Source organism: Bacillus rossius, chromosome 2 (assembly GCF_032445375.1).
Source record: "Bacillus rossius redtenbacheri isolate Brsri chromosome 2, Brsri_v3, whole genome shotgun sequence".
Taxonomy (NCBI): Eukaryota; Metazoa; Arthropoda; class Insecta; order Phasmatodea; family Bacillidae; genus Bacillus; species Bacillus rossius.
In genome coordinates this window covers 66,144,544-66,156,678 of record NC_086331.1, presented here as the reverse complement: position 1 = coordinate 66,156,678, position 12,135 = coordinate 66,144,544, and positions in this window count along the sequence as shown.

Genomic DNA, 12,135 nt, shown 5'->3' with positions numbered 1-12,135 from the left:
ATTATTAACTGCAAACATCACCAGCTATAATTTAACCCAAAGCATCTCGAAAATAATTTCTTTTAGATTTATTGGAAATGTATGTTATGCACGCACTAGCAATTTCACATTAATTTGTGTTTTCTTGTAACCAAAAAATAATATTCTATATAAACACAGTGTAGGATAGTACTAAAAATAACAAAGAATTTGTCCAAAAAAATGGCCTTCCAAAAAATGACTCAACTGTTTGCTAAATAAATTGCTTTTTGTTTAATTTATTGTTTAGTATAATTATAGTATTTAACATATATTCTTTAATTGAAAACATATTGCTATGAGTCTGATTTATAAATGCTATTTTCCATCATCTCTACCAACATGCCATCACTTAAATTGTTTTTTTTTTTTTTTACAAATGCAAAACAAGTTTTATATTAGTGAGCAAATTTGCAATTTACAGCTATAATGATCTTGTAAACTGCAATTCTGTGTGCATTTTAGAAATTTTTGTATGTCTAAATAAAGGGTTGTAAATTATTGCTCTATAAACGCTACAGCTCAACATATAGCATAGCTGGAAGTAACTAAAACATTCTACTATTTGCTAGAAGTACCTGTTAAAAGATCAGAGTTAATTATTCTGAAAACAGTTTTATGCCAAATACCTTCAAGCTAAATTATTTATACAAACGACTTAAAGAGGAAATAATTTAAGGTCAAATGACTTTAGGCCAAATACGTTTAGGTCAAATTACTTTAGGCCAAATAAGTTTAGGCCAAACGTCTTTAGGCCAAATAATTTTAGGTCAAATAAGTGCCACAAAATTATTTTAGGCCAAGTGACTTTATGTCAAACAATTTTAGGTCAAATGACTTTAGGCCAAATAACTTTATGCCCAACGCCTTTAGGCGATATAATTTTAGGTCAAATGACGTTAGGCCAAACAAATTTATGTCAAATGGTTTTAGGCCAATTATGTTTAGGCCAAACATATTTAGGCCTAATAATTTTAGGCCTAATGACTTTAGGTCAAAAAAGTTTAGGCCAAGTGAATGTTCTCAAACAGTTTTAGGCCAAATATTATAGGCCAAACGAGGCGCTCCCTTTTTGTTGAGGGTGCTTCCAAATGTGCTGCCTTTTTGTTGAGGGTACTTCCAATTGTGTTACCTTTTTGTTGAGGGTGCTTCCAAATGTGCTGCCTTTTTGTTGAGGGTGCTTCCCATTGTGTTACCTTTTTGTTGAGGGTGCTTCCAAATGTGCTGCCTTTTTGATGGTGCTTCCAAATGTGCTGCCTTTTTGTTGATGGTGCTTCCAAATGTGCTGCGTTTTTGATGGTGTTTCCAAATTTGCTGCCTTTTTGTTGATGGTGCTTCCTAATGTGCTGCCTTTTTGATGGTTCTTCCAAATGTGCTGCCTTTTTGTTGAGGGTACTTCCAAAATGTGCTTCCTTTTTGTTGAGGGTGCTTCCAAAATGTGCTTCCTTTTTGTTGAGGGTGCTTCCAAAATGTGCTTCCTTTTTGTTGATGGTGCTTCTATTTTTAATGTTGTTTTGACTCTAGTATTATAGTAAATTGTTCTTGATTTGACTAGCGTATTATTCTATCCGGTGCATGTATATAAGCGAGTCCTAGACAGCAGGTCGCTCAGTTTGTTACTGTCGTCGACGGTGTATGGATCACCTAGTTTGTTTCTTCTGGTGCATTAATCACGTAATTACCTGTTCTTGCGAACTCGATGGCATCTTTACCGACTTTAACGTCGAACTCGATGGAGGTTGTACCATCGACTATGGGAAACTTGACGACAGCTACGACGGAGAAGGAGCAGATCCCGTTGGCAACGACGACGTCAACATTGGAGGAGATTTCAACAGACGTGATACCACCAGCAGAAGAGACTTTAATGCCGGTAGGGCTGGCTGTACAGGAACCCTCGACGAACGCTTTTTCGCCCTCGATGGAGACTTCAATGGATGGGGAATCGTCAACAACTAACGAAAATCGATGTCGTTACTGTGACAGGATTTTATCAAACATCAGCAATGCTCGTCGACACGAGAAGAGAGAATGTGCCAAGAACCCTTATCGTAAAATGTTTGGTTGTATTAAGTGTCGCAAGCAATTTACAAGAAATGCTAATTTGAAGCAACACTTGGAGACATGTAACGGTCCTGCAGTGCCTCAGAAAGTAAAGGTTTCTATACAACAACGATGCATTGATGTGCATAAGAGTATGCCTGGAAATGGTACAGTTGCAGTAACAGCGACATCTGGTTCGGGTTTGTCTTCAACTAGGCAACCTTGTGGCTACTGCGACATGACGTTTGCATTTGCACATGATGTACGAAGACATGAGGGGAGTAAATGTACGAAGAATCCTTCTAGTTTCGCTGTGACGAGTGTCATAAATGGTTTACTCGAATTGATAATTTGCGCCGACATGCGATAAACTGTAAAGGTGAAGTCCGTGCGCCTACTGCTGAACTACCTGCAGCAATTACGACTCCTCAGTTTAGATTGGTGACTCGTGAGAGCACAAGTAAAAAAACCGATGTGCAGCAACCGATTGCTGTGGCATCTGAACATGAAAATAAATCTAAGACTGTGATCGGAGCATTACAAGTGAACGATAATGGCTTCTACTTGGCGCAGTCTGCATTTCGTGGAACATTGAAAGACTACTATTTTCTAAATACGCTTAGTGAGTCGAAATACATTTGTAATTTCCTTGACGATATTAGACAGAACATAATCCATCAGCTTACTGATGACGTAGCAACAAACGGACCTTTGATATATAACTTGTGGTTGGACTGTATATATGGAAAGCCTTATCCGTTCGATGACAAAGTGAAGAAGTGTGCATTCAAGACATCGGCTGCAGTAATTTACAGTTCTGACGATGTGAAGCAAACTGTTAAACAGGGTATCCAGAAACTCTGTCAAGAAGAGGAGGACTATGTCAGTAAAGGATCTGGCTGGTCTCTGTCTTGTATAAACCGATTGGAGCTAAGAATTAGTCATTTCACGCCTATGCGGACCTAAATGATTGTAATATTGCTAACCTTCGCAGGTGATCCTGTAGTAGAATAAAAATTATGTAAGTAATATTATGTTTGTAAAAGAACTTGCGGTGCTTTACTTCTCGAACCTCTCACTTTTCTGGTATTTAAATTAAATTTCTTTTAGCTTCGTCCAGGATCGTGCCATGGACCTTAGTCGATCTAATTAATCAGTATATTATTTGCAAATTTATTTAATTAATTTAGAACTTTTTCCTGAATTTCTAGGTTAATTATTACATATTTCCAAGATGGTTTATAGGATGATGGTAGTAGAGGATTTAAAGTCTCTTTAAGAATTTTTATCATGGTTAATTGAAATTCTAATTTTTTATATAAAATTAAACAATATTGCATCATCCAGGGATCGAACCTAGGAACAGGAATCGAACGAATCAATATGTAAATGAATAAGTGATTTTTTCGGTGACTTTAGGAATTTTCCCGCATTTCTAGTTAAATAATTACACGAATCCAAGATTGCGGCCAAATGACAAGATGGCGGGTGTCACAGTAATAATAAATGATTACTGCACTCTAGCGGGTAAGAATTAAACTAACATGGTGTCAGCGCACTCTAGCCATCGATACAATGATGATGGCTTCCAGCAAACGAAGACAAGATGGTGGACATGACGTCATGCTAACTGGCGATATATATGCTATTAACAAAGTGGTGGGGGCCAGTCTGCCTTCACCCACCACGGGGGAAGGATCGGTCGCCATTTTTATTTTTTTGCACTCGTCGGGTTCGAACCGAGGACTCCGAGCTCCGTGTCATAAAAGTAATTTCTTTTAGTATTTTATTAAAAAATTTATTAATTGAATTTTTTTATAATTTGTAATTTTTTTTCATTTGTGCCGTGTATTAAGTATTTAGGCACGTTTTATTTAAAAATTTTTTAATCTAAAATATTTTGGAAATATTATTATTTTTTTTCTCTCATCTTATTTTCTCTACGGCCAGGCCCTCAGCCTCTGTTCTCAGAGGCGAGCTGATTTTCTTTCCCAGCCTCATGCTAGGCTAGCATTCTGGCTAATATTTCCCCCGCCTTCAGTCACGCCTCAAGACTGTAATACCATTTCTCTTCGTGACCCTAACTGCAAAGGCAAGCCTGTAGCTTGCAGGCGACCAGTTCGCAGAGACGAGCTGAGATTCGCCTTTTTTATCACGTCGTAGTGTTATATTCGCCCCTCTGTAGCCACGACGGGGCGTAGTTTCCCATCAGCGTTGCATTTTACCCCCACCTCCCCCCCTTCTCAGTTCCACGTAAGACCAATGACCGGTCGTAACCCCCTGGGGACCGGTGACCGTTCTCTAGGTCTCTTCGCAAAAACGAAGGCGCCAGAACTGACAACAAACACTACCTAGCGACTAAGTCGCGAACTTCTCCGCTTGCCTACCCTCTAAGGCACCAGAGAGCAGCACCGCTCTCCCTTGAGTTATATGGACGCCAGGCGCGAGTCGATTCTTTTTAACTCAGCCTCCTCCGATAGAGTTCTCTACGATCGCCCAGTGTGGCCAACTTCAAGACTCCTGCTAGAGTTTTTTTTTTCGCCCGCATTCGGGCAACTTCGGTATTTTTCGGCGGCCCAGACACCCCCCTCTTCCACCTGTTAGAGCCAGTGGGCATTTTTAATTACGGGACGCAACTTCCAGCGACACAGACCAACTCGCGTCGCGTCTGCAGACAGGCCTCCATCGAGTATCGGCGAATCGGCGAGACTTCATCCGACCGCTAACGACTATGTAGTCGCCTTGTATAAGGGATGCTATCCCTCAAGTCCATTTTAGTAGATTAGTCTGTCTGCATAGTTAAGTTATTTGCCTTAGAAATTTTTCTCTTTGAAATTTATTATTATGAAGAAATCATCCGCGTCCTGCCGCGCAATTCGCGAGCTCCCGAGCCTGGCTGACTCCACGACTGCAGCGTGCTGGGAAACTCCCCTGTTTTGGTGAGTGATAGTTCGCGAACCCTCCTTTTTCCCTTTAAATTTTTTTTCCGGGCATTTTCTGCCCCATAGACTGCCTGTATACCAGTTCTAATCAGTTTTGATTTGGACTGTTGCAGACAGGGTTCGATGACCGGGAGAGATTGATACTCTCATCTCGTGGCCTCCCCCCTTCCCTGTTCCGTGGGAAGAAACATTAGAAGAAACTTTCTACCACCCGCCGTGATCGTTTGAAGACCCCGGGTGGTAATGTAAATTCAACATTTCCCCCTTACCTAGCTACGAACTATCTTAAGCGGACGACCAACTCACCAGCGACCAGTGATTTTCTCAAGAAAATGTAAAACAAATAGAACTAATTATCAATGTAATAATCGAATCCATCCAACTTTGGGTGTGAAAGTCATAATGCAAATGTTTATATGTCAAACTACGAATGTAAACTGTTCTCAGTAAGCATAGGCCGGCCTATTTTCGTTTTCCTTTTGTTAATCTTTGAAAATTGTTAAACCCTTTTGTGTGTATGTTAAAATAATGGAAAAATGATAATGAATCAGGGCAAATAAAACAGGGAAACTATAGATCAAGTTAATCGTGTAGTTTTTATTTTATTGATTATAACGATCCTACAACTTCCCCTTTGCTTGTTACTGGAAGTTCCTAAATTGTGTTTGTTCCCACCTCGTGTCGCCTCTGGTAAATCATTTCATTTAACTTTTTTTTTTCCAGCTTGTTTCCAAGGCTCTTTTAATTAATTCCAAATAATTCTATTTTGAGGCACGAGGGGTGTTACACATTAAAATCGGATAATAAATAAAGATTTTAAAGATGGCGGCCGTAACGGAAATCGAAACGGTGACGTCATTATCCATGATGACGTCAGAGGCTTATCGGAGGCTGTACACATGGATGCTTAAGCCTATATATGGACATTTCTAGCTTCTGGTATTTTTATGGACTAAAAATGGGAAATTTCTCCTTGAAACGGGAATTTTTCCCTCAAAAAGAGAAATTTTTAATTTATCAAAATTTTTGAGATTTTTTGGCGTTATTTTTTTCCACAGAAATTGACATTTTGACGAAATTTGAGGAATTTTGGGCAAATTTTGCCCAATTTTTGCGAATTTTGGCACATTTTGAAGGTCAAATGTCAAGGTAAAGGTCAAAGGTCAAGGTCACATCCATCCAAGATGGCCGTCGTGACGTCATAATCCAAGATGGCGGACACCGGCACCGGCACCACCGCCTGGAGCCTGTCCCAGTAGCCCCATTTACATACTACTGTGGGGGTGTAGCGCAAAGCATTAAACGTCATTGTGTAGCCAATAATGCCTACGTGCCAGAAACACACGATGCTTCCAAGCCATCCACATTCCTGGAGTACATTGATGCAAACAACTTGTACAGGTGGGCGATGTCTCTGCCGCTCCCTCTCCATTCGTCATTTCCAATGGGCAGACACATCATTTGATATCATGTCTATTCCGGAAAATTCCCCCACAGGCTGTAACCCCGGCCTCCAGCAATCTCAAAAACCTTGATCGCTACCAGAGTCTACAAAAAACCTTCCACACACACCACCACAGGGAAGCAAAAGAAGGAGCAAAATTACTTATATGTAACCTTTCCCTGTCATGTGTGTATTGGATTCAAAAAATAATTCTATGAGCAACAAATTGAAGGGGGTCAATGGGGCTCTACACGTAAAGTAAGGCGCACACAAAAGTACGGTGTATGAATTTAATGCTATACTATCACCGCGAGTGATGATGCCGTACAATAATGACCTACATTTAGCACTGACATGAAATATTAATAAGTCATACAGGGTATACAATAGCAACAGCACCATGCGCATGGATTTACTAAAAAAAGAAACTATTATTATGAATGTTCTAACAAAAAGTCTACATGGGCTTTTTTACCGAACGGTATTTTCCATATGGTTTTTGCACTGATATATCAAGCTATATCAAGCTATATCGAGCACGTTTATTCAAAAGTAATTATAAGTTGTTGCTAGTATTAATCACGTTAGCACATGACGTTAGACGCAGTCATGATCGCTTCACGTAGCAATAAGTCAAATTGTGATTTTTTTCCCACTTTCTGTACAGGCGAACCAACACCAGAAAATAAACAAGTGTCTCTAGTCTTACTTTCAAAGGCGCAGCAATTCCGCCACTGCCGTGGCACTTCTCCACCCCGGGGCACCAGCGATGTCCATCGCCTCGCATCTCTTCAACGCGCCCCGACCGGTGAAACCTCCACGCTCGTTCAGCACAGGCACCCACCCCTTGCGGTACATCCACTCCGGCGTCACATCGAGCAGTCCTCGTTCCTTGCGGCCTTCACTCGGAGCATTCCACTCGGAAATCTTCGGCTCGGCCCGAACATTACCGAAAGTGTGCAGTATAGTGTACCAACTTAACACTTGCTAGTTCGTCAGTGCAATTTCACAATAGTTCAAGGAATTAAATTTACCAATTTAAGTACCAAAAAGAACCTAAAATTAATTAAATATAAAAATAAATTAAATAAATATTAAACAATTAGATATTATGACCAGCACGTAATAACACACGGTTGAGGCAGTTACCAACATGGTAACAAGGCTACATTATCGAGTGTGTCGTAGAGTATCCTCACGAGCTCCACGAAAGTCAACAAAGACCTGCCATTTCTCCCCATTAATCAGTGTCCGCCCGGCTCAAAGCAATCAAAGTTGATGACAATGCTGGACAATAAAGATCACTACTTCGTTCACTATAAAAACCTACAGCAAGCAGTATCGCATGGTCTAAAAATCACAAGAATCCATAAAGTACTTCAGTTTGAGCAGTCGGCATGATTGGAGCCGTATATTAGACTAAACACGAATAAGCCTCAGTCCGCAGCCAACGAGTTCGAGAAGGAGTTATACAAGCTCGCTGTGAACTCAAAATTTGGGAAACTGATGGAGAACAAGAGGCGGAGGCTCAAAATAGAGTTGGTGTGTTCGGAGAAGCGGTTTAAGAAACTGGTGTGTCGTCCGTCCTTCAAGAACCGCACGATGTATGAGCCAAATTGTCTCTACTCCACTTGAACCATTAAACCATCGTTTTTGACAAGCCAATTTATGCCAGACTAGCAGTACTCGACCTCTCAAAAACACTGATGTATGATTTTCACTATAATACTATGAAGCCTAGATACCGAGGAAATATTAAAATAGCATACATGGATACAGACAGCTTTGTTTACAAGATTCAGACACATGATTTATACCAGGATCTCAAAGCCGACCCTAAGTTCATGCTTGAATTCGACACCAGCTGCTACCCTCCTGACCACCCATGCTTCTCCTCCGTCAACAAAAAGGTTGTTGGAAAGTTTAAGGATGAATGTGGGGGAGAAGTGATGGAGGAGGTTGTCAGTCTGCGGGCCAAACTCTATGCTTACAGGTGTGGTGGTAAAGTTGAGAAGAAGGCTAAGGGCATCCAGCGCTTTGTGATCAGAAACCGTATAACATTCAGTGACTACCTGGATGCCCTGCAAGGCCACTGCACAAGGAGGGCAGGTGTTAGAGCCATTCGCTCAAGACAGCATGTGCTCTTCAGTGAGTACAGCAATAAGCTGGCCATAACATGGGAGGACGACAAGCGCAGGGTATGCGAAGATGGTATCCGCACGGTCCCCCACAGGTATGTCGGTGATGACATGTAAATATTTTACTGTATATGGTTTTCTGCTGTATATATTGTCTGTTTTGTTGCATATATTTTTTGTATATATATTTCCATTTTGTTGTATAGTTACAGTTTTTGTTGTATAGTTTACGTTTTTGGTGTATAGTTTCAGTTTTTGTTGTATAGTTTCCGTTTTTGTTGTACAATTTCTGTTTTGTTGTATAGTTTCCGTTTTGGTTGTATAGTTTCCGTTTTTGTTGTACAGTTTATGTTCTTGCTGTACAAAATATGTTCTTAATTTAATAAATAAGATTTTACCTACATATTACATATAATTTTTTAAATTTTTATAACCTATATTCTCCAAGCTACTGATACTTAAAAATGTCTTAGAGAATGGTAAAATGTAATTATACGCAGACATTTAAATATCTGCTACCATGCAGCTTTAAAACACGAGTACGCAAACATTAACTTGTTTAGGAATGTAATTATATGCAGACATTAAAAATATCTGCTTCCATGCAGCTTTAAAACACGAGTACGCAATCATGAGAAGAGAATATTGTCACGGTCTGAAAATTTCATTACTTTTTTTCTTAAATTTAGTTTACTTTTGTTAACGTGTTGGTGTATGTGCGCGTTTCCAGGCTCGGCCGGTTGATTTCGACACGCGGGTATGGGAATATAGGTTACTGCGATAGAAGTTTGCAAGCGCCGCGGGCTTTTGCGAGGCTGCGTGGGTTGCTAATTCTCGTGGGTCGCTGGCCAGGGCCTGCTGAGAGGTTGCAACACGCCGTTCCAGAAAAACCTGCTGCGCTACGCTAGTCTTTTGTTTGTCGCGCGAGGCTTTTGTGTTCGCGTTTCGAGGACTCTGTCCTGATTAGTGATGCCATCTTGTGTCCGAGTTTGGAAACGTAGACGGAAAATTAACAATCGAGCAGCGCAAGAGGGAGAGGGGGAAACTCGCTCGCGTCTGCGCAGAAGGAATAGCTGACTTCATTTGTTTTCCAATTTTTCCTTGTGGGAAGGGAGGGGACCGCGAGTTTCCCTGTGGATAAGTTTCCCCGGTGTTCGTGTTTTTTTTTTTTCCGGCTTGGCCCAGTTTTGTAGTAAAAACCTCCTTCCAGGGAGGGGCCGAGGCTTTTTGCCTGGGGACCTCTCTGGGAGCCGGGTCCAGGTCGGTTTGAAACAACTTTGCTTCGCCTCAAGTCAGTAGGGTAAGTGGTTGGCCATGGCTCGTTCGCAACGATCATTTCTTGGACGATCTTCGTCTTAATCTTTTAAGTAATAATGTAGTATTGTTCCACCTCTGTTATTTATTATTTGATTTTGGGAAAAATCGACGTCTGGTTATAAGCATGTAGGTAGTGGTTACTGGGAAGTATACTATTCTTCCGCGGAGTTGCGATGACGAGAGAACCGCCATGTTGTAGTGATAATTGTTTGCCGGCGGACGTCACTTTAATATGTATTTAAGGTATTTATTTATTCATGAACCTAAGTGATAAATTATTATTTATGAATTCTTCTGTTAACCTTTTTTTTTTGTTTTATTTCTCAGAGTTTGTTTATTGTGCTTCTCATATTTGGATTAGTAAATAAAACCTGTGTTTGGATGAACTAATCACGTTTCTTTTCAGTACATAAATAATACCCTACACTTCCTGTATAGGGAGAAGACTTGATCTCGAGTACCATGCTTACCAACAGCTACCACCCCCCAAATGTTATAGGTTATTTATTGTTATGTGTATAGGTGTACGCGGGACGTCTGACGGAGTCACGTCACAATATTACTTGTGAGTTAGGACTCTGAAAAATTTCTGGTCGCTAAGATGGAGTAATAAATGATTCTTTTTTTAATTATCATTACTTTAACAAAGGCATCCACAACGATAGTATTGATAACATATTTTTTAGTTAAAACCTATAAATAATAAGACTTTAAGAAAAAATGGCGGTTACAACAACAAAATAACTGTGGATTTTGTAGATTTTGTGATTTATTTTAACAAAATTTGCGAATTTTTTGTCCATAAGGTTCATAATAATGTTGGTAGATAATTGAAACTCGACCTTACATACACTAACGTACTTTAAAAACCTACACCCAATGACGACATCCATCAGATGAAATCAAGATGGCGGTCTCCAGCAGACAAGATAACTGCCTCTGGCAGGTGCTGGAGATGTTATAGCAGCATAATGAGCAATACATAGGAGTGGGGTGCTCGATTATGAGATGATGGAGAAAATTTATATAAATTTTATTTAATAATTTTTTCAAATTCTTTAAATATTTTTCCCGATTTTCAAAGTTAATAATTATAATTTTCCAAGATGGTGAATGTAACGAAATGTGCAACACATAGGAGTGGGGTGCTCGATTATAAGGTGGTGGTGAAATTTAATAATAATTATTATATAATTTTTGATTATTTATGATGTGATAAATCAAAATGACGGTATGTTCTAGAAAACAAAATGGCGGAATGTTAGAGAAAACAAAATGGCCTCTGGGGTCAAAGGTCAAAGTCAAATACAAGATGGCCGCCATAAATGACGTCATCCAAGATGGCCGCCGCGGATCCTTAGATCCCGACCCCTCACCCCCTGTCACAGAATGAACTTTATACACCTACTTTAGTAACTTTCTATCTGATGCCAAGAAGGATACTGTTAATAAACTTGAAGAAGTATTTGATGAAAACCGGTCAGTGTAGTATACTTTGTGGCTGTCATGTACTTATGATTTACCTGAATCATTTCAAGACGAGACTTGTAAAAGAGCATTCAAGACAATGAATACTGCTCTTTACTTATCAAGCGCTGTAGAAGATTGTGTAAAATATTCTATTGAAGTAATCTGTCGCGAAGAGGAACGATATCAGGGAAACGGTAGTAGATGGACTCATAGGCATGAGGTCGATTGCAACTGAGAACAAACAGACTCTGCTCATTGAAAAAATAACATTTATTATTTTCTCGTATCTATGTACTTGTAGTTGAGTAAAATGTATGTATTTTTTTAGTAAAAAAATAGTTTCTGAAACACTCCTTTGTTTAGTAAATTGATGTGATATTTAATTGAATTACTTTTCTATACTGATAAACGATTAAACGAAGGATGCATATCGATAGAATCAATTATTATTTTAATAAGCAAAAATGTTATGATTTTTTAGTTTTTCCCTGAATTTTCAGGTAAATAATTACAAATTTCTAAGATTGCTGTCTAGACTGGCCACAAGATGACGGATGCCACAATTCTAAAAATATCGCATTCTAGAATGTAAAAGTTAAACAAATATTCCTACAGTTCTCTCTTGCAAACAAAAATAAATGGTGGATTTATGACGGTGACCTTCAGCTGACCTAAACAAGATGGTGGACGTGATGTCATACTGGTTGACACAATATATATACCTTGGAATTTGTGGTGGGGGTCACTCTACCGGCGGCTTCCT